Raw genomic sequence first — 20,915 nt, forward strand, 5'->3', positions numbered from 1 at the left:
TCTTGGACTAGCTACAAAGCATGCAGGGTCCAAAAAAATCTGAATCCTCTCTCAGTAAGCCACGGGTCTCCTTTTATAGTTGAAGGGGCGGCCACAGTGGCATACAGGAGGTGGAAAGCTATACAGTGGTCAAGTGTATCTCCTAGCACCGCAGGACAAACACATTTAATGCGCTGCTGACATGTCGTTCTTGCTTTATCGGGGATGGCAAGGAAGCTCATCCTAGCTGTTGCCGCCTCGCCTGGCTTCGATGCGCGTCCGAACTGACGAGGCGTGTAGCGCCACACTGGCTGGCTGCTGAGTTGGTGCGGTGGCAGAGTCTTCGCGAATGTCACATGTCGCCACGCAGGTGCTCGCCTAGCTGGTGGGCTGGCAGCTATATGGGAACAGTGGTGGAGTGTTGGCAGATGTGGGCCTGGCTGCGGCCCCGCGGATGTCTTCGGCAAGGGTCTTGCCGGGGCCCCGGCAAGGGTCTTGCCATGGCATCATGGTCGTCCCCGGCAAGGGTCTTAACGGGGCTCTCATGGGTATCCTTGGCAACGATCATGCTGAGGATCGTCGTCTTCTGGTTATCATCTAGTCTTGCATGTTCTTGGTCTTCACAAACATCTGCAGGCCACCATGGAGATGCCTCCCGAGCCTTGGTTTGAAAGTGGTTGATGGTGCTGGAACTCTTGGGACCAAGGGTGGCGGCACTGCATGTGTTGGGCAAGTTGCCCCAACAAAGTTCTTACCGGGGCTGTGGAGGCCGCCCCGGCAAGGGCCTTGCCGGGGGAGTCCACCTCGCCCTTCTGCTCTTCGTGTTTCTGGCTTGGCGTTGCTCCGGTTGTCATGCGGCTTTGCTTCCTTCCTCTGCCCCGCTAGGTGCGGCCACAGGCGCGGCTCCAACTGGCTGCGCACAAGTAAAGGGGTACAAAATAGGACCCCCTCCTTTTGTGCACTCACAGGAGCCCCCGCGCCTAGGCCACACATAGGCGCGACGCGTTGTTGGGCTAGACCCAAAACGGTGCATGGGCATGCGGGGCCGAGTTGTACCGCAGTAACTCCCTCGCTAGTTGCACTTCCCCAGGACCCTCATTGAATGCATGACGTGGGGGTCATGCGTGATGTGGGGGTCATGCATGGGGCGGTTGCTGCCCTCATGCGTCACATCGTGGTAAACAGTAAAGAGGCGGCCCGCGCCTTCCCCATAAACAAGGAAAAAAACACAGGCGCGCTGCTCATTTACCCTCTGCGCCTCTTCCAATCTCGGGACCACCGTTCCTCTCTTCTACCTCAGGAGAAAGATTCGAAGTTCTTGCCTCTGCTACTTCCGCTACGCCCCATTGCTCTTGATCCTTTGCCCCTTCTCAGCTGCCATGGAGCCCAAAACCAGCTGGGGCAAGGGAGCGGCCAGGGATCCCGGGGAGAAGGAGGCGCCGGAGAGAGAGTTCGCGGTGCGGCAGACGCAGCTCGCCTACTTCCCGTCGATGGTCGATGCGGTCCACCTCAAGAACTTCTTCTTGCCCCTGTGGGGGAGGAAGACGATGGGGCACCTTCCCACACGCATCGTCCCCGCCGATTTTTCCAAGGATGGCCCAAATCGGTACCCTTTCTTCGTCGATTTCTTCTCTTGCAGGCTCTGCCCCCCTTTCTCTGACTTCTTCAATGACATCATGCACACCTACGGCTTCCATATTTTGGATCTCATGCCGGATGTTGTGGCGTGCATGCTCTCTTTGCCCACCTCTGTGAGGGCTTTGCCGGGGTGCTCCCTAGCACGACGCTCTTTCGCCACTATTTCTCCCCTCGCCTCCAACCAGGGGGTGCCCTCTTTGGGAGCATCACCTAGATCCCGAGGACCCAGGAGAAAGGCACGTACCCGGAGGGTGCCCAAAAGGAGAGGTGGGAGGAGTGGCGGGGCCGGTGGTGCTAGGTTGAGGGGGAGGACCCGCAGGAGTTTTGCCGGGTTCGTCAGAGCCCGTCGACCCGCCGCACGGACTGGAGCGACCTCGACGCCAATGATAAGAAGCTCTCGATCGCCACCACCAGGAACCATCGTCTCACCATGGCCGGACTCACTCTCGAGATGATTAGGGCAGACTTCATCCATCATCGAATCGCCCCACTGCACAACAAGGGGAGGGCGGCTTGGGACTTCAGGAATGCGGCCGACATCACGAGGCTCCGCCCTAGCCTAAAGCATAACTTCATGGTGATGGGGCATGCCCATTTCTGTCAAAGGCTCTTTCAGCTTGACGTGGGCAGTGACGGCAGGGCTGAGAGGACCGGCAGGGCCGCGAAGGCCGGCAAGGCCGTTAAGGGGCGCCTGTTTGGGTTTTCAGCGGGAGTGGTCCCGCTAAGCAACAACTCTTGCCAGTTCGCCATCATCATCATGATGCCGTACTTCAACGCACATGGCCTTGACTCGGCCTGGGCCGAGCCGCCTGTGGAGAGGGTGCAGGAGTTCTTCAACACCTTGTCAAAGGCTGATGTCTGCGATGAGCCGCTGCTCATCCAGGACTCCACCATTGCGGAGCTGGACTACATCGCCGCGAGGGCAACGGAGGCGGCGCTCGCCAGTGAGGCTGGCAGCACTGGCAGCGTAGAGGATGAGGATGATGCTTCCGCGAAGGAGAGAGAGCTTGCCCAGTGGGCGGAGTCTGCCGGGGAGGCCAGTGGTGCTGGCGATGAGGTTCCCCTCGTTGAAGACGCAGGCGACGAGTCATCCGAAGAGGAGGTCGAGGTGAACGACCCCCTGGCCGCGCGAAGGCGGCGCGTCCTGTGATGCGCTACCTCTGGCGAGCCGGTCTAGCCGGGCAAGACCATGCAGCGGTATCCGGCTCAGGGGCAGCTCGTGCGCGAGACGAGGGTGATGAAGGCCGCGATGGCAAAGAGGACATCAACTGCTTCTTCCTCGTCCAAGCGGCACCGGACCCCGTCCCCTTCTCCTCCTCCTTCGGACAGCACCTTGGAGGCCGAGTTCGACCTCCGGTCCTTTAGCCTGGCAAGGAAGACGAAGCTAGAGGAGGAGGAGGTGGAGAATGAGTAAGTATTCTGCCCCGAATCATCTCCTGACCTTACGCCTATGTTACCTTCCTTTGATTTGGTGTCATCTTCACAGGGACACGGAGACGCTGGCACAGAGGGTGGCGAAGAGGGCCAAGGCCTCAGCGGGCAACAAGCCCCCGACGGGTACTCCGCATACGCCGATGTTGGTGGAGAGCAGCCGGGACAACAGCCTCCGATGCAGCCCCCGCTTTAGCCCCCAGCGTGAGTCCGCCACTCACTCCTTCTTTGATGAGCCTTGGAGTGTGAATCTTTGATGCTGACCTTGGCGGGTTTGCAGGAGGAGAACGACAGCAGGAGGAGCCTCCGAGGGCCACCCCCAACACACCGCCCCCCTCGACTACGCTTCCCAGAGTGGCGTCCCCGGCAAGGGCATCGACCACGGAGCCCACACATATGGAGGAGGGAGCGAGCTTGGGTGCTGGTGGCTCTGCCCGACAACGAATGTTGGCGGGAAGCCGCCACTTCTTCCTAGCCTGGTGTGAGTAAGTTGTTCGCTTCCCGTCCCTATTCCTTCTTATGATTTTTGAATCTTGATCTTGGCTCCGTCTCATTCCCCTTCTTGGTATCCAGGCCCTTCCTTGGCGGTCCGGGAGGATATCGACACCGTCATCGAGGAGGTCGCAAAGGACACCGAGGATGAGGCCAACAAGATTGCCGCTGAGGAGGCCACCAATACCGCCGCTGAAGAGGCCAGCAAGGGGCCTACTGGGGAGGGGTTGGTCGATGATCAACCTTCCTCCTTGGCTGCCTCTGGCTCAGGCAAATAATTGAAGGTGAGCGACGACCTGTTCGTCCACCTCCCAGGAACGGCGAGCACCAGGGTGCCAACCGAGGGGGGGGGTGTTCGATGACGAGGCGCTCGCCGCCATAGGACTAGAGTTTGTCGACGAACCGAGCGCCAGTGGCGGCGGTTCCCAAGAGGAGCAGCTCCTTCGGGCCATGAGCGTCAACTTCCAGAAGCTACAGGCGCTTCACCGTGCCCGCCTGGACAAGGTGATATCTAGCATGGTGGCGGTGGATAAAGCGGAGGTGGACCTCGAGGAGCGCGTCACTGAGATGCAGACCTGGTTTCGCCAGGACCACGTTGAACTGAAAGTTTCCCAGGATCTATTGGCTGAGCGCAAACAGGAGCTCATCCTGAAGCAGGTGGCGTCGAGAAAGCCCAGGACGCGGCGAAGGAATAGGCCGCCAAGGACGAGGCCGCCCTGCACCAGCACCAGGCCGAGCTGAAGTCCCAGGAGGAGGACCTTGCCGCTCGTGAGGAGGCGCTTGCCACCACACTCTGCGGCAAGGATGAGGAGGTCGAGAAGCTCGTCGCGCAATGTACCCAGGAGCTGTAGCAGAGGCACAAGGAGGCACTCAATGCTCAAGCCCTGGTCCATGCTGGCAAGGTGGCAGAGCTGGAGGTGGAGCGGGATGGGCTGAAGGAACATGTCCTGAAGCTGACGGAGGAGAAGGACGCGTCCAACAGCGCTTTGGCAGAGGGGCGGGCCACAGTCCTTGGCAAGGCCGAGCTGCTCTCCAAGGCCAACGACGCCATCAATGACCTGAAGCTGAAGATGGAGGGCCTTGAGGGGACGCTTTCGGAGGTCAGGGCCCGGGAAGAGACCCTGACCAAGGGCCTGGAGGAGGAGAGGTAGCTGCGGAGGAATGACGCCGCCGAACACAAGGAGTACGCGGAGAGCATAAATCGTTGGGTCAGCCGCCTCGCCGACGTCACCGACAGGCTCACCACGAAGCTGGCTGCCATGGGATGCCAAATGTGAGGTACCTCCCGGAGCCGAACACGAGTCGCAACGCCAGACTGACCCTATTCTTCAAGGGCATTCTTGGAGCCCTGGAGCAGCTCCGGTCCAACCGGGCAACTTATCTTGCGAACGAGTCCCGGAGGCTCTGCCGGGGCACCCTGACCAAGGTACTCACTAAGGTGGCATTCTGGAACCCCACCGTCAACTTTGCCAACATGTTGGAGAGCTTTCTGGAGGATGCGGACCTCGCGGTGCTCGAGGAGCATATCAAGCCCATCATCAACTGCGTCGATGGAGTTGTGAGGGTGGAGGGCCAGCGTCGGGACTAGGCACCCCGTTTCTCGTTGCCGCTGCGTGTTCAAGACCAAGACAATTTTATCTTAAGTTAGAACCGCAGCGATTATTTGATGTAATATAACTCTGCAGTACTTCAATATCATGCATGCTATCTTCTCGTTAGATCTTTCTTTGTATGTTTGCACCCTACGCTTGGTGAGACAAGGCTGCTGGCGCGTAAACCCATGCCGTGGTGCTTTGAGGACGGATCCTTAGCACCCTGCCGGGAGGGCGCTTGCTGCCGGGCAAACCACCTTGCCGCTCCCAGCGCGGTCGCTTGAACTGTCGAGCGGACTCGAAACAGGACAAGAGCGCGACTAGTAGTGGGTAGGCCACCTTGCCATTCTCAGCATGGCCGCATAAAATGTCGAGCGGAATTGAGACAGAGACAAGGGCGTTGCCAATAGCGGAAGGGTCCCATTGCGTGCAGGTTTCCCATACAAAGAAAGAGATCTTTCGAGGAGGACAGACTTATATAAATGAAATTAGCCAAAATTTTGCATGACTTAGCTTTTCAGGGCCACGTGGATGGCTGTCGAAGCTACGTATGGCATCACTAGGCGGCTGATCGACGTCGCCTTCTCCCTTCGAGCCATCCCCATGAAAGAGTCGATGTGTCAGCTCCAAAACCAGATTTCCACGGCTTGTGCCCCTAGCTGGCGCACCAAAGATGTCGGGGGAAACTACACCTACGGGATCACGAGAAATCCCTTTTGCAACGGTTGGCGGGCGCGGGGCTGTGCAAAGAGCGGGATTGAGAGATCAACACAGGGGGATTATCCAGGTTCTGGCCGCAAGTGATGCGTAATACCCTACTCCCGCTGGTTTATGTTTATCTAGTGTTCTTGGACTAGCTACAAAGCATGCAGGGTCCAAAAAATCCGAATCCTCTCCCAGTATGCCGCGGGTCTCCTTTTATAGTCGAAGGGGCCGCCATAGTGGCATACATGAGGTGGAAAGCTATACAGTGGTCGAGTCTATCTCCTGGCACCATAGGACAAACGCGTTTAATGCGCCGTCGACGTGCCTTTCTTGATTTATTGGGGACAGAAAGGAAGATCGTCCCAGTTGTCGCCGCCTCGCCTGGCTTCGACGCGCGTCTGAACTAACGAGGCGTGTAGCGCCATGCTGGCTGGCTGGCTGCTGAGTTGGTGTGGTGGCAGAGTCTTCACGAAGATCTGCATGCCACCATGCAGGTGATTGTTGAGTTGGCCTAGAGGCCGCACGTTGCCACGCGGGTGCTCGCCTAGCTGGTGGGCTGGCAGTTGCATGGGAATGGCGGTTCAGTCTTGGCAGATGTGGGCCTGGCTGCGGCCCCGCAGATGTCTTTGGCAAGGGTCTTTCCGTGGCGTCGTGGTCGTCCCCGGCAAAGGTCTTGCCGGGGGTCTCGTGGGTATCCTTGGCAAGGATCTTGCCGAGGATCGTCGTCTTCTAGTTATCATCTAGTCTTGCATGTTCTTGGTCTTCACAAAGATCTGCAGGTCACCATAGAGGTGCCTCCCGAGCATTGGTTCCAAAGTGGTTGATGGTGTTGGAACTCTTGGGCTCAAGGGTGGCGGCTTTGCAGGTGTTGGGCATGTTGCCCTGGCAAGTTTCTTGCCGGGGCTGTGGAGGCCGCCCCGGCAAGGGCCTTGCCGAGGGAGTCCACCTCGCCCTTCTGCTCTTCGTGTTTTTGGCTTGGCGTTCCTCCGGTTGTCTAGCGGCTTTGCTTCCTTCCTCTGCCCCGCTAGGTTCGGCCGCAGGCGCGGCTCCAACTACCCGCGCACAAGTAAAGGGGTACAAAATAGGGCCCCTCCTTTTGTGCACCGACACAAGATAAATCATTATCCACTCCTAGTTGTTTAAGCATGGCATGAGCAACTATAATCTCTAATTGTCATCACAAACATGTTTACTCATAATAAGTTGAATCAAGAATGATGAGCTAAACATATGTACAAAAACAAAGACAAGAGGACTTCATACCAGCTTTCATTCACCTCAATCGCTTCATCAAATCATCATCATTATTGCCTTCGACTTCCATGAGCGAATGATGTGAAAATAATAATAGTGCAATTGTGTTGTGGACTAAGCTGTAATCTGGAAACATTTTATTTAGAGGAAAAGACAAGGTAATATGTGCTCTTTGTTCGATCAACAATAATGCATATGAGAGCCACTCAACATTCTCATTGTGGTCTTCTCCTTACGACAACTCAAAGGAAAGAAAATAATGTCAGAGGAACACACATAATTTTTTTTTAGTTTTAGGTTTTTCTGAAGAAACCAAAGGAAGAACGAAAATGAGAAAAACTATTTACATAGGAAAGCTCCCAAGAAGCAAAAGAAGAAAGCGGAATCTTTTTGGGTTTCTTTCAATACTACGAACTAACTAAACAAGAAAGAAAAACTGAAAAAATTAGAAATATTTTTGGCTTTTGGAAGTTTTGAAACACTAAAGGAGAAAGGAAAAATAAAACTAACATGTATGTACAATGAAAAAGGATGAACACCGACAACTAGAATGAATGTGTGGTACATGAATATAATGTTGGTGAGAAATACGTACTCCCCCAAGCTTAGAATTTTTGCCTAAGTTGGTCTATGACCCATGGTGGCATGGATAATACCCGTAGTCATAGTTCGGTTTGTACTGAAGTGCAACTACCACAGCCTGGCGGGCTGCCTCATTAAGGCGAGCGGTCTCCTTCGCGCTCTCGTCCTCTGCCTCCTCCTCAATTATAAAGTGTCTTTGTTTTTCCTAAAGATTATAGAAGAGAGGAGCATGCAAAGTAATATGGAAGAGAGGATGCCTTTTAAAAATCAGTCTTTACCGGAATGGTGGGCCGTTCCTCTGAAGGAACTGGAGATGCTCCATAGTATCATAATAAAGGAAGCTAGGTGGAAAAAGGGTATCATTTTCGTTAATGGGTACACTAAGATGAGCCTCTAAGCGGGTAGCATAAATTTCACCAAAGGAATTACCAACTAAGGCATTATTGTGTAAACATCATGCACTGATGGCCCCCATGTTAAATTGTCTATCGCTCAACACATCACTTTTAAGAATGCTCAAATTAGGAGCACAAATATGAATATGGTCATGTTTACCATTAATGCATCTACCTATGGACATAGCAAAATAATTTCTTGTAGGAAAGTGAGTGCTCCCCATGGTAGCTTGCGTTATGCCCCTAGTTTCACCTCTGGTAATGCTCATAAGAAATCCATTACAATCAGATTTGTGAGGCTGAATACATGTCCCCTAGTATAGAATTTTACATGCTTCACTAAATTCCTCAATGGTCATGCGAAAAGGGTGTTCACATAAATGGAAGATAACATCATGTGAAGTGCGAAGAAATATGTGCTTGAATTTCGGCAAAAAAGAATCAGTGATATTATAGTACTGTGGGCACATATCTGACACGAAGTTCGTCAGCTTAGCATTTTGCACGTACATATCAAACTCCTCCTTAATACCGGCTCGAGTCATGAAAGAGTCTGATGACCATTCACATGGATGCACAAGAGCTTCCCGTGGTGGTTCAAGGTCCAGCTCACGTATTGCAAGCCTTGGAGAGCTCTTGCGTGAAGAACCTGCTGGGAAACCCAGTAATTTTAAAATTTTCCTGCGCACACGCAAGATCTATCTAGGTGATGCATAGCAACGAGAGGGAAGAGTGTTGTCCACATACCCTCATAGACCGTAAGCAGAAGCGTTATGACAACGCGGTTGATGTAGTCGTACGTCTCCATGATCTGACTGATCCTAGCACCGAAGGTATAGCACCTCCGAGATCTACACACATTTAGATCGGTGATGTCCCGCAAACTCTAGATCCAGCCAAGTGTCGAGGGAGAGTTTTGCCAGCACAATGACGTGATGACGGTGATGACGAAGCTACCGGTGCTGGGCTTCGCCTAAGCCCTGCAACGATATGACCGAGGTGGAAATCTGTGGAGAGGGGCACTACACATGGATAAACAATCAACTTGTGTGTTTATGGGCTGCCCCCTCCCCCGTATATAAAGGAGTGGAGGAGGGGGAGGGCCGGCCCCTCTATGGCGCGCCCAAGGGGAGTCGTACTCCCACTGGGAGTAGGATTCCCACCCCCTTCCCTAGTTGGATTAGGAGAGGAAGGATGGGGGAGAGAGGGGGGAGGAAAGGGGGGCCGGCCCCCCACCCAATTCAGATTGGGCTTTGGGGGGGCGCCAACTCCTAGGCTCCCTTCTCCTCTCTCCCACTATGGCCCAATAAGGCCCATATACTTCCCGGGGGGTTCCGGTAGCCTCCTGGTACTCAAGTATATGCCCGAACTCACTCGGAACCATTCCGATGTCCAAACATAAGCTTCCAATATAGCGATCTTTATGTCTCGACCATTCCGAGACTCCTCGTCATGTCTGTGATCTCATCCGGGACTCCGAACAACCTTCGGTACATCAAAACACATAAACTCATAATACCGATCGTCATCGAACGTTAAGCGCGCAGACCCTACGGGTTCGAGAACAATGTAGACATGACCAAGACTCATATCCGGTCAATAACCAATAGCAGAATCTGGATGCTCATATTGGTTCCTACATATTCTATGAAGATCTTTATCAGTCAAATGGCATAACAACATACGTTGTTCCCTTTGTCATCGGTATGTTACTTGCCCGAGATTCGATCGTCGGTATCTCAATACCTAGTTCAATCTCGTTACTGGCAAGTCTCTTTAGTCGTTCTGTAATGCCACATCCCATAACTAACTCATTAGTTACATTGCTTGCAAGGATTATAGTGATGTGCATTACCGAGAGGGCCCAGAGATACCTCTCCAATACACGGAGTGACAAATCCTAATCTCGATCTATGCCAACTCAACAAACACCATCAGAGACACCTATAGAGCATCTTTATAGTCACCCAGTTACATTGTGACGTTTGATAGCACACTAAGTGTTCCTCCGGTATTCGGGAGTTGCATAATCTCATAGTCATAGGAACATGTATAAGTTATGGAGAAAGAAATTGCAACAAACTAAATGATCATCAGACTAAGCTAATGGATGGGTCAAGTCAATCACATCATTCTCTAATGATGTGATCTAGTTAATCAAATGAGAACTCATGTCTATGGTTAGGAAACATAACCATCTTTGATTAACGAGCTAGTCAAGTAGAGGCATACTAGTGACACTTTGTTTGTCTATGTATTCATACATGTACTAAGTTTCCGGTTAATACAATTCTTGCATGAATAATAAAAATTTATCATGATATAAGGAAATATAAATAACAACTTTATTATTGCTTCTAGGGCATATTTCCTTCCGAATCACCATGGAACATTTTTCTAACCATTTTCTTCCTTTCGTTTTTTTGGAAATTTTTAGTACCTCCAAATAAAAGTGAACAAAGCTTAACAAAATTGATAGCAAGTACTCCCACAAATGTCTAGAGGCTATATCATGCATCAAAATTACTTTGGGCCATACAAATTCAACAAGCAAGCTCAAATACATGGTCACCACAGTAGCAAAAATTTGCAAAATATAAAGCACTAGAACAAAAACTAATTGGACCATTGGGGGAGTCACATACCAAGGAGTAATCCTCTAAAACAGTTTCAGAAATGGAGTTTCGAGTAAGGATATAAAAATTTGCAGGAAAATGAGCAAGAACATGGGTTTGAAGGAGATCGTTTTTTCTGGAGGTGGAAGAAGGGAGTTGGCAGCTGGTATAAGTGAGTGGGTCCCTTTGGTACCCACGAGCCCACATGGCGCCCCTAGGGGGTAGGGCACGCCCAGTGATCTTTTGTCTCACAGGTGCACCCCCCTGGGGTGTGTTAAGTGCCAAAAATTCATAAATATTGTACAAAAAACAAACTAAATTTTCTGGTCATTCCGATAACATTTATTTTTGGGACATTTTTTATTGCACGGATAATTCACAAAACTAGATAATCATGGCATTTCTACTTTATTAACTAACAGAGAGTAAATAGTGGGTATAGTAGGTTGTGCTTACTAAATTCATCGACCACATGCTCCTAAAAAAGAATCCCTTAATAAGGTTGATCAAGTCTTATTAACAAACTATTTCCGACTAAGATGAAACCGAAGAATTTTCGTATAACACTAGGTTACCTCAATGGGGATATGCATCTCCCCAACAATAAGAGTTTCATATCTCTTTTTGAGTGACAGAAGAGGGAATTGAAAACCTCCAACAGTGATTGTAGCACTTTTTTCAATAATGTTCATACTATTCACCGAACTTTGTTTCTTTGGAAAATAAACCATGTGCTCATTACCATTGACACAAAAATTAAACATTGCCTTTGTTGCAGTCAATAATAGCCCCTACGGTATTAAAAAAGGGTCTACCAAGGATGATCGATATAGCATCGTTCTCGGGCATATCAAGTATAACAAAGTCTATTAAGATAGTAACATTTGCAACTACAACAGGCACATCCTCACAAATTCCAATAGGTATAGCCGTTGATTTATCATCCATTTGCAAAGATATTTCAGTATGTGTGAGCTTATTCAAATCAAATCTTCTATATAAAGGGATAGGCATAACACTAACACCGGGTCCCAAATCACATAAAGAAGTTTTGACATAACTTCTTTTAATGGAGCATGGTATAGTTGATATTCCTAGATCTCCTAGTTTCTTAAGTACTCCACCCTTAAATGAATATTTTGCAAGATTGTGGAAATTTCAACTCCAGGTATCTTTCTTTTATTAGTGACAATACCTTTCATGTATTTCATATATGGTGGCATTTTCAATATATCAGTCAAACGAGTGCGCAATAAAACATGCCTAAGCATTTCAACGAAGTGCTCAAAATCTTCTTCATCCTTATTCTTCAAAGGTTTAGTTGGAATAGGCATGGGTTTCTGAACCCAAGGTTATCTTCCCTTGCCATGTTTCCTAGCAATGAAATCTCTTTTATCATATCTTTTATTATTAGGAGGTGGGTTATCAAGATCAATAGCAGGTTCTATTTCTACATCATTATCAGGTTCTTTATCCTTATCCAGTTGAGCATCATCATGAACATCATTATCATTATGACTATGTGTATGTTGATTACCAGATTGTGTCTCAATCAGAAATAGAAACATCATTATGATTCTCAAAAGGTTTTTCTATCACAGGTTCACTAGCAGCATGCAAATTTCTATCATTTTTCTCTTTCTTTTTCTTGTTAGATGAACTAGGTGTATCAATATTAACTCTCTGAGAATCTTGCTCAATTATTTTAGTACGACCATCAGGATATAGTGGCTCCTGAGTCATTCTACCCCCTCTAGTCATAACTCTGACAACATGATCATTCATATTATTATTCATCTCATTAAGCAAATCATTTTTAAACTTGGAAACTTGTTCTAACTAGGTATGAACCATGGATGCATGTTTTCCTAAACCCTTCACATCATTAGCAATTCTAAGCATCAAGTCACTCAAACGATTAATCGTGATATCATTTCGTTTCAATTGATTCTTAACATACACATTAAAATGTTCTTGCTTAACAATGTAGTTATCAAATTCACCCAGGCATTGACTAGCAGATTTATTATTAGGGATGTCACCTTTATCAAATCTTATAAGAGAATTTACATCTACTACCTGGGTCGGGGTGTCGAGTCTATCTATTTTTTCAATAGGTGGTAAATCCTTAACATATTCAGATTTAATATCCTTTTCTTTCTTAGATTTCTTTGCCTCTTGCATATCTTCAGGACTGAGGAATTGAATACCTCTCTTCTTCGGAGTTGGCTTAGGTTGCGGTTCAGGAAGTGTCCAATCATTATCATTTCTCAATATATTATTCAATAGTTCTTGAGCCTATTCAATAGTTCATTCCCTAAAAACACAACCAACACAACTATCTAGGTAGTCCCTCGAAGCATCGGTTAATCCATTATAAAAGATATAGAGTATGTCACTTTTGTTAAGAGGATGATCAGGCACAACATTAAGTAAAAATCCTCCCCCAAGCTTGAGGGAGAATCTCTTCTTCAATTTGCACAAAGTTAAATATGAAGAAAATTTAGGATCATATTTCATTCTCTCCATCATATATTTTTCTTTCAGCTTACACAATAATTACTTAACGTCGTCTAAATAATTGCAAGCAAGAAAGTCCCTAGCTATCTCCCCATCCATAACATAACCCTAAGGTATTTCAAGTGTTTCAACTCTAGTAGGAGAGCTAGGCATTATAGGTAAATCATAATTTTCGTCAGTTTTAGCATTCTCAATTTAGGTTTAGCCAGTTCTTCATCAATAAATTCATCTAGTGGCACAGTTTCATTAAGCAAAGTACTAGCATCATCAATAGCATCATCGAAGTAGCATCATCAATTACTTTGCGACATATCAGAATTTATAGCAGGTGGTGGTGTCACGAGCCTACTCAAAATAGAAGGTGAATCAAGTGCAGAGCTAGATGGAAGTTCCTTACTCCCCTCATCTTAGAGGGTACAATCTTGGTTCTTGTATCTTTCAGATTCTTCATAGTGATCAACAGATATAATTTCCAAGTGACTCAACAGATAGAGCTATGCTCCCCGGCAACAGTGCTAGAAAAAAGGTCTTGATAACCCACAAGTATAGGGCATCACAACAATATTCGAGGGTAGTATTTCACCCCAATTTATTGATTCGACACAAGATGAGCCAAAGAATATTCGCAACTATTAGTTGTTGAGTTGTCAATTCAACCACACCTGAGTTGTGAATAGCATCATTCATAGCAGAAGTAGCATCATCAACTACTTGCTACATATCAGAATTTATAAAAGGCGGTGGTTTCACGAGCCTACTCAAAACAGAAGTTGAATCAAGTGTAGACCTAGATGGCAGTTCCTTACTCCCCTCGTCTTAGAGGGTACGATCTTGGTTCTTATATCTTTCATATTCTTCATAGTGATCATCAGGTATAATTCCCAAGTGACTCAACAAATAGAGCTATGCTCCCCAGCAACGGCTCTAGAAAAAAGGTCTTGATAACCCACAAGTATAGGTGATCGCAATAGTTTTCGAGGGTCGTATTTCACCGAAATTTATTGATTCAACACAAGGGGAGCCAAAGAATATTTGCAACTATTAGCAGTTGAGTAGTCAATTCAACCACACCTAGAGAATCAAATATTTGCTGCAAAGTATTTACTAGCATAGTTGTATGATAGTTTAGTAGCAGGGGTAATAGTAGCAATAGTAATGATAACAGTAGCAGTAGCAACTTTGTAGTGATTGTAATAGCAGCAACAACGAAAGTAACTTAGCAAAGATCAATATGCGATAATATTTCTAGGATGGCGCCTCCCCCACCTCTCCCACTTCTCCACCCAACCATGGCGCCTCCTCTCATCATGCTAGCCGCTACTAAACTCCCTAATCTTGTGAAGATGGATCACCTTTTGCATTGGGATTTCAATCCTGGCCTAAAGGTGGCAGATCAGGTGCGTGCAAGATTTGGATCTAATGTGCATTTCTCCCCTTCACGGGACACCAAGGAATTTTTCTTGGTGGCTTCTTTCTCTTTGACCTCCTTCTCTCTCTCAATTCAATCAGTTAGTTTGGAATTGGAATGCTCTATTGGCGGCCTGGCTAATGGTTTTATTGTTGTGCAACTCAGCTCTAGATCTTTTCCTTTTTTGGTGGCCTCCAATAAGAATGGGCATTTCTTTTGTAGCCTACGTGGTCGAATTTGGCCTAATTTTGTGGTTCACTTTCATCTGTTCTGTGATAACATGAATTTCATGAGGTTTGATTCACATTGGCATGCGGATCAACATCTACTAGAACTTGCTGATATATCTCCTTCAGCTATTAAGAGCAATTTGGATTTTTCTTATTCAAGGGCGTGACAAGAACCATGTTATTTCCTCTATCTCTGATTCACTCAATTTTTCACCTGGGGTACTTTTTCGTGGTATGGGAAAAGTTATGGGCAAGGCTATGGATCCTGAGTGGATCCCGAGGTTATGGACAAGGATGTTGATCATTTCATTCGATTTCGCTCTTTCAGTCCTATCACATGGAGATCTCTAGATAATTCTATCAAATTTAGTTTGATTACCGCCCCAATCTCTGGAGAAATTTCCTTGAACGACCCACCCAGGAAATTTAATGGTTTCATTTTTAAGGAGCAATTTACTCAACATCTACCAGAAATGGCTTTGCATTCAATTCTATATGCATGACAAGCAGGATATTCTGATGAGGACCTTGCTAGTTTATTTGAGCAGAAATTTATTCCTGACAATGAGAATGTATATGCTCTTTTAAACAAATGTTCAATTTTCTTTCAAGTGGGTCATCTATACACTGCATGTGTTGGTATTACCTACGTTGGTTGCTTAGAGTTGGGTTACGTTCGCCCTAATCATGACCAAAATGCCTCAGGATTATCTTTTGTGCTAAATGCCTTCGTTTAGGCCATTATCGTTCCAGTTGTACCTCATGTTTTCGATGCAAGCTATGTGGTCAACTGGGACATGTTTCATATTGGTGTCATACTTTGGCAAAACCTAGCAAGGGCAGGATGGTTTGCAAAAAAAGATTTGGTTGCCGCCTTGCACCACTTCGGTTTGGAAAGCTAAATGGCTCGGGCTGGATTTTGTGTGCGGCCCTCGATGTACGTCTACAGTTAGATCGGCCCGATCTGCGGGGGGTCGGATTTGGACGATTATACCAGTTGGGATAATATCATTGCCTCTCGATCTTTTCCCAGTTTTTCCCGGCCGTTCCACCTTCTCGGTGCTCTGACTCTGATGAAACTCCTGGCCAAACTTTGGCATAGCTCATTATGCTCTCGTCACCGCGTCCCTCCATGCCACCTCTCCTGCCAATGGTGAACCTCCCGGTGCTCCCCTACCCGTTTCTTCCTGGAGAGCTCAACGTCGACCTTGGTCCTGCAAATTGTCTGCAACGCAATATGGTGGTGGTGGGAGAGCCGCCACTTGATCATAGCTGGTATGCACTTGTCATGGTTGATCCTCCTCCGTCATATCTACATAGGGAACATGTGCTAGTTGTTGTCCGTAGGGTGTTGCATAGAGATAATGGAGCTAGAACTAATGAGCATGAGATATATCCCTTCTGTGTTGGATTAGTTAGATTTGAGGACTTGCTGAGCCGCGATGCTCTGGTAGACACTTGTCACACCCAATATGCGACTCTATCCTAAAGGAACTTGAAGGTCCCACCAAGGATAGAACCACATATTGACACGCTTTTGCAAGGTGGATATCATCACATCGTACCATTACATAATAGTTGGTGATACATACAAAGCATACAAATGCCGCAAGAATACATCAATACATCATACAAGAGAACAACATCCGACTACGAAGGAATCACAAACAGAAACTCAAACAACATCCACCCTGCTATCCCAGGCTGCCGACAAGGAACCTATCCCCTGAGCGAAGAAACAGAAGCAGAACTCCAACACAAGCAAACGTTGCTCTCACGGCATGAACATCGCATTACTTGTACCTGCAATAGTTGTTGTAGTAATCTGTGAGCCACGAGGACTCAGCAATCCCATTACCATGAGTATCAAGACTAGCAAAGCTTAATGGGTATGGAAAGGATAAGTGGTGAGGTTACAACAGCGACTAAGCAAAGTATGGTGGCTAACTTACGAGTACAAGAGTAAGATGAGAAACTACACAAACGGTCGCAAACTAGTAATGATCAAGAAGTGATCCTGAACTACTTATGTTCAAACATAACCCAACTGTGTTCTCTTCTCGAACTCACTTGAATAGAGAAGATCACGGTTACGCACATGGTTGTGTATTTTAATTAAGTTTACTTCAAGTTCACTACAACCGGATATTAACAAATTCCCATCTGCCACATAACCGCGGGCACGGCTCTCGAAAGTTTAAACCCTGTAGGGGTGTCCCAAATTAGCCCATGACAAGCTCACGATCCATGGAGTCAATCCTCCATCGCGGGACCCTCCGATCATACTTGGAATCCCAGTGCACAAGACATTTCGACAATGGTAAAACTAATCCAGCAAGACCTCCCAATGTGCCGGCACCCTCATAGTTGCCGCGCGTATCTAGTCTCAGGCCACGACGGATGAGCGAAGCGTACAAGATCCACATACCCCAAGTTGCCTAGGGGCGGTCCCGCACGAAGCTCTAGTTTGGGACCAACACCATCAGCACTAGCCCCCTGCTATGTAGAAAATCTTTGGGTTCATGACGCCCTATGCCAATTAATTATTAGGTTCAATTATTATTATGGAAAATGTTAAAACCAATGTTGGGCCTTGCTGGAAGAGTTTTATTCAAAGCGAACTATCTAGAGGGGCCAATAAACCCTCATCGTGTTAGGGACGCAAAATCAAGGAACATAACACCGGTATGACGGAAACTAGGGCGGCAAGAGTGGAACAGAACACCAGGCAAAAGGCCGAGCCTTCCACCCTTTACCAACTATATATGTGCATTAAATTAAATAAGAGATATTGTGATATCCCATGATATCCATGTACCAACATGGAACAACCTGAAACTGCACCTGCAACTAGCAACGCTATAAGAGGGGCTGAGCAAAGGGGTAACATAGCCAAACAACGGTTTGCTAGCAAGGGTAAAAAGGTTAGAGGCTAACATGGCAATTTGGGAGGCTTGATAAACAGGTAGGTAGCGCGACATAGCGATAGCATCGAGACAACTAGCATAGCAAAGATAGCAGTGAGATCCAAGGTGATGGTCATCTTGCCTGAAATCCCGCTAGGAAGAAGAATGAGTCCATGAAGAAGACGAAGCCACGTAGTCGAATGAATCCTCACAATCACAACGAAACAGGAACTATCGAGAAGGAGCACAACCGAAAAGAAGCAAACAACATGGTAAACACACCACACATAAACATGACATGACGCTCAACCAAGTATGATGCATGACAAGGCTACATGATGCTACTCATGGCAAGAGATGATGCATACAAGAACAACACATCAAAGCAAGTTTAAATGAGGCCGGAAAGAACATATAACAATTTCGGTAGGTCCTCATATGTAAATTTCGAAATTGATCCAGATATGAACAAAACATTATGTTAAAGTTGTTAAACATCAATGTAAAATGCACCAAGATGATCTACATGGTTTTCTAGTTAAGTTACATATAAAGTTCGTTTAATTCGGAGCTACGGCCTAGAAGGTATGAGCAAAACAAGTTAAACATGGCGTTGATGCCAATGCAAGCAAAACAACATCACAAACACTCCAAAACATGGACGCAACAAGGCATGATGAAGCTACATGCAAAACCAAGCAAGTTTCATATAGAGCATACTCCAAACGGAGCCATGGTTCAACACATACACTAAACACAAGTTTCAAACACAATTTGCCCAAAAAAGCAACTAAGCACTTTGCAATCAAGAAAACAACATGCTACAACAAACACATGGACACAAACTTGATATGCACTCAAAGTAAAGACAACATGCTTCAAATAACATTAAGGTTCAAGTTCATAGGCATCAGGATTAAACCAAAATGGTCAATGCAAAAAGCAACTTAATAACACAGATTATGACTTGGTGAAAAACAGGGCATACATATGAGCAGAAATAACATGTTGACATGTTGGAGGCGTGAAACAGTGATGATATAGTGAAATATCATGGCAAACAAAAGCGTGGAATTAAAGTACAGGTTAAACATGGCAAAAAATGATTAGTAAGCATCTCCATATAACCCCTAGATCAATGGAAATCAACAAGACAAGATGCAACGTGCGATAAGCTGATTCTCGGACTTAGAGGAAATCTGGGAATGCAAAATAATAACATTATGATGCTGACTTTGGAGGCACATAACAGCAAGCATAGCAACTTTCATAACTATGAAAAATACATGTGCACGTAGTAGACATGATATAATTCAACTTAGTCCATGGGCACAAATTCATATGAAGCATGGAGTAATTACTATGATGCTTGAAAAAATGAACATGTTGTTAACAGGATGACAGATTTAGCATGATGGCAACTTGAGAGCAAGAAAAAGATAAACTACACCATGTTATATGGCACCAAGGGCATGGCATTAAAGTACACATAACAAAGAGCAAATAACACGAAGGCATCATAAACATATGGCTTATGGACTAGTGGGAACCAACAAGAAAAGTTTGAATGTTGTAACAGTTTTAGCAAGTGTAAAACAGCAACATCAGCATAGCATGTTTGCAAGCTTGGAACCGAGGTCATAGGAAGTCCAAAATTATCAAACTTGGCATGTGGACAAAGTAGTCATAGCATAATTCAGATCATGTAAATTGGAGCATCTCCAAAAGAGACATAGGTTAATCAATAACAAGCTCACAACATGCCATCATGAGGTTAACAGAAAACCGGAACATCATTTAGTCATGTTCATGGCAATGAAAACATATGCTACATGACATATATGAGGCATCAAATGGCATGGAATGATAGAGCATAACATGGACGTAAAACATGTCAACTAGGTATATCCAGATTATACATGGAATAGATGGTAACATCAAGTTAACATGGCAATATACTGTAACAGTTACAGACTTGGCAAAGATCAGTCTCAAAAAACAGCAAACATCAAGTAGCACACTTTACAAGTTTGTGCTAGTCACCACAAGGCACATAAAAATACATGGACTCTACCATTGTAAAGATGGCATGAATATGTTTCTAAAACATGTTTACATCATGCACAAAAGATGAACACACAAAATGCTATGAAAAAGACAAAACAGCAAGTTATGTCAATCTCCAGCAGTTAACATCATATAGCACTCTTGCAACAATGATTAAGGCATCAAGATGGACAGTAACATGCATGCAAACTAAACCACCATGTAGAGCACTTAGAGACGAACAATTTGACATATCATGCAGGCAAATAGGAGCAATACGCATGAAGTTATGATCATCGCAAGATGCACACATGATGTGGCAAAATAGGGACTTGGCCGATTTTTGTTGGACCTAAACTGAGAGCGATATAGCTATAATGCGCACGAAGCGAGGAATAGGGGTGTGCTCACCAATGGGCTGGCCCAGGAAGGAAGAGGAGGTTGGCTAGGCCTTGCAGCGGTAGAGGAGGTGGGCTAGCCCACGCATGCGGGAAGAAGCCCCATGCGGGCGCGTGGTGGCCCACGCGGCCGGCGACGCTGGTCGTCGTTCTCCTCGTGCCCGCACGAGGGGAGGCAGGCAACAGCGACTGGGGCTTGCGGCGGCGTGGCACGGACCTGGCCGGAGGTCGCTGGCGGGCGCATGACGGGGCGGATCCCGCCGGATCCCGCCAGATCCGAGCGGTGGGGTGGCGAAACGGGGTCGGCAGCGAGCTCGGAGCTCCTGCTCTTGTTCATGGCGATGAGAGAGAGAGAGGGATTAGGGTTAGGAGGAGAATGAGATGGGGAAGGGCGTGGTGCTCGGTGACCTGGGGGTGGCGGAGCACGGTGAGACAGTCGCGGCGACCTCTGGGAAGAGGAGCGGACGGGCAGCGGCAAGCGCTCTCGATCCCCTCGGGATCGAGCGGGAGGAGAGGACGGCTGGGTCGGGCGCCTGCGGGTGCGGCCAGGCCCGGGCGGGCCGCGGTTGGGCCATAGCAGGACGGCGGCGCGGGGAAGCGGCTGAGGTGACGTGGCGGCTCCGGATAGGCTCAGGCGCGGCGGAGCGTATGTGTCAGGCCGTCGGCAGACATGTCCGGCGGCGCGGAGGAGGTGGGAGCTAGGGTTTCGTCCGCGAAAATGGGG

Source organism: Triticum dicoccoides, chromosome 4A (assembly GCF_002162155.2).
Source record: "Triticum dicoccoides isolate Atlit2015 ecotype Zavitan chromosome 4A, WEW_v2.0, whole genome shotgun sequence".
Taxonomy (NCBI): Eukaryota; Viridiplantae; Streptophyta; class Magnoliopsida; order Poales; family Poaceae; genus Triticum; species Triticum dicoccoides.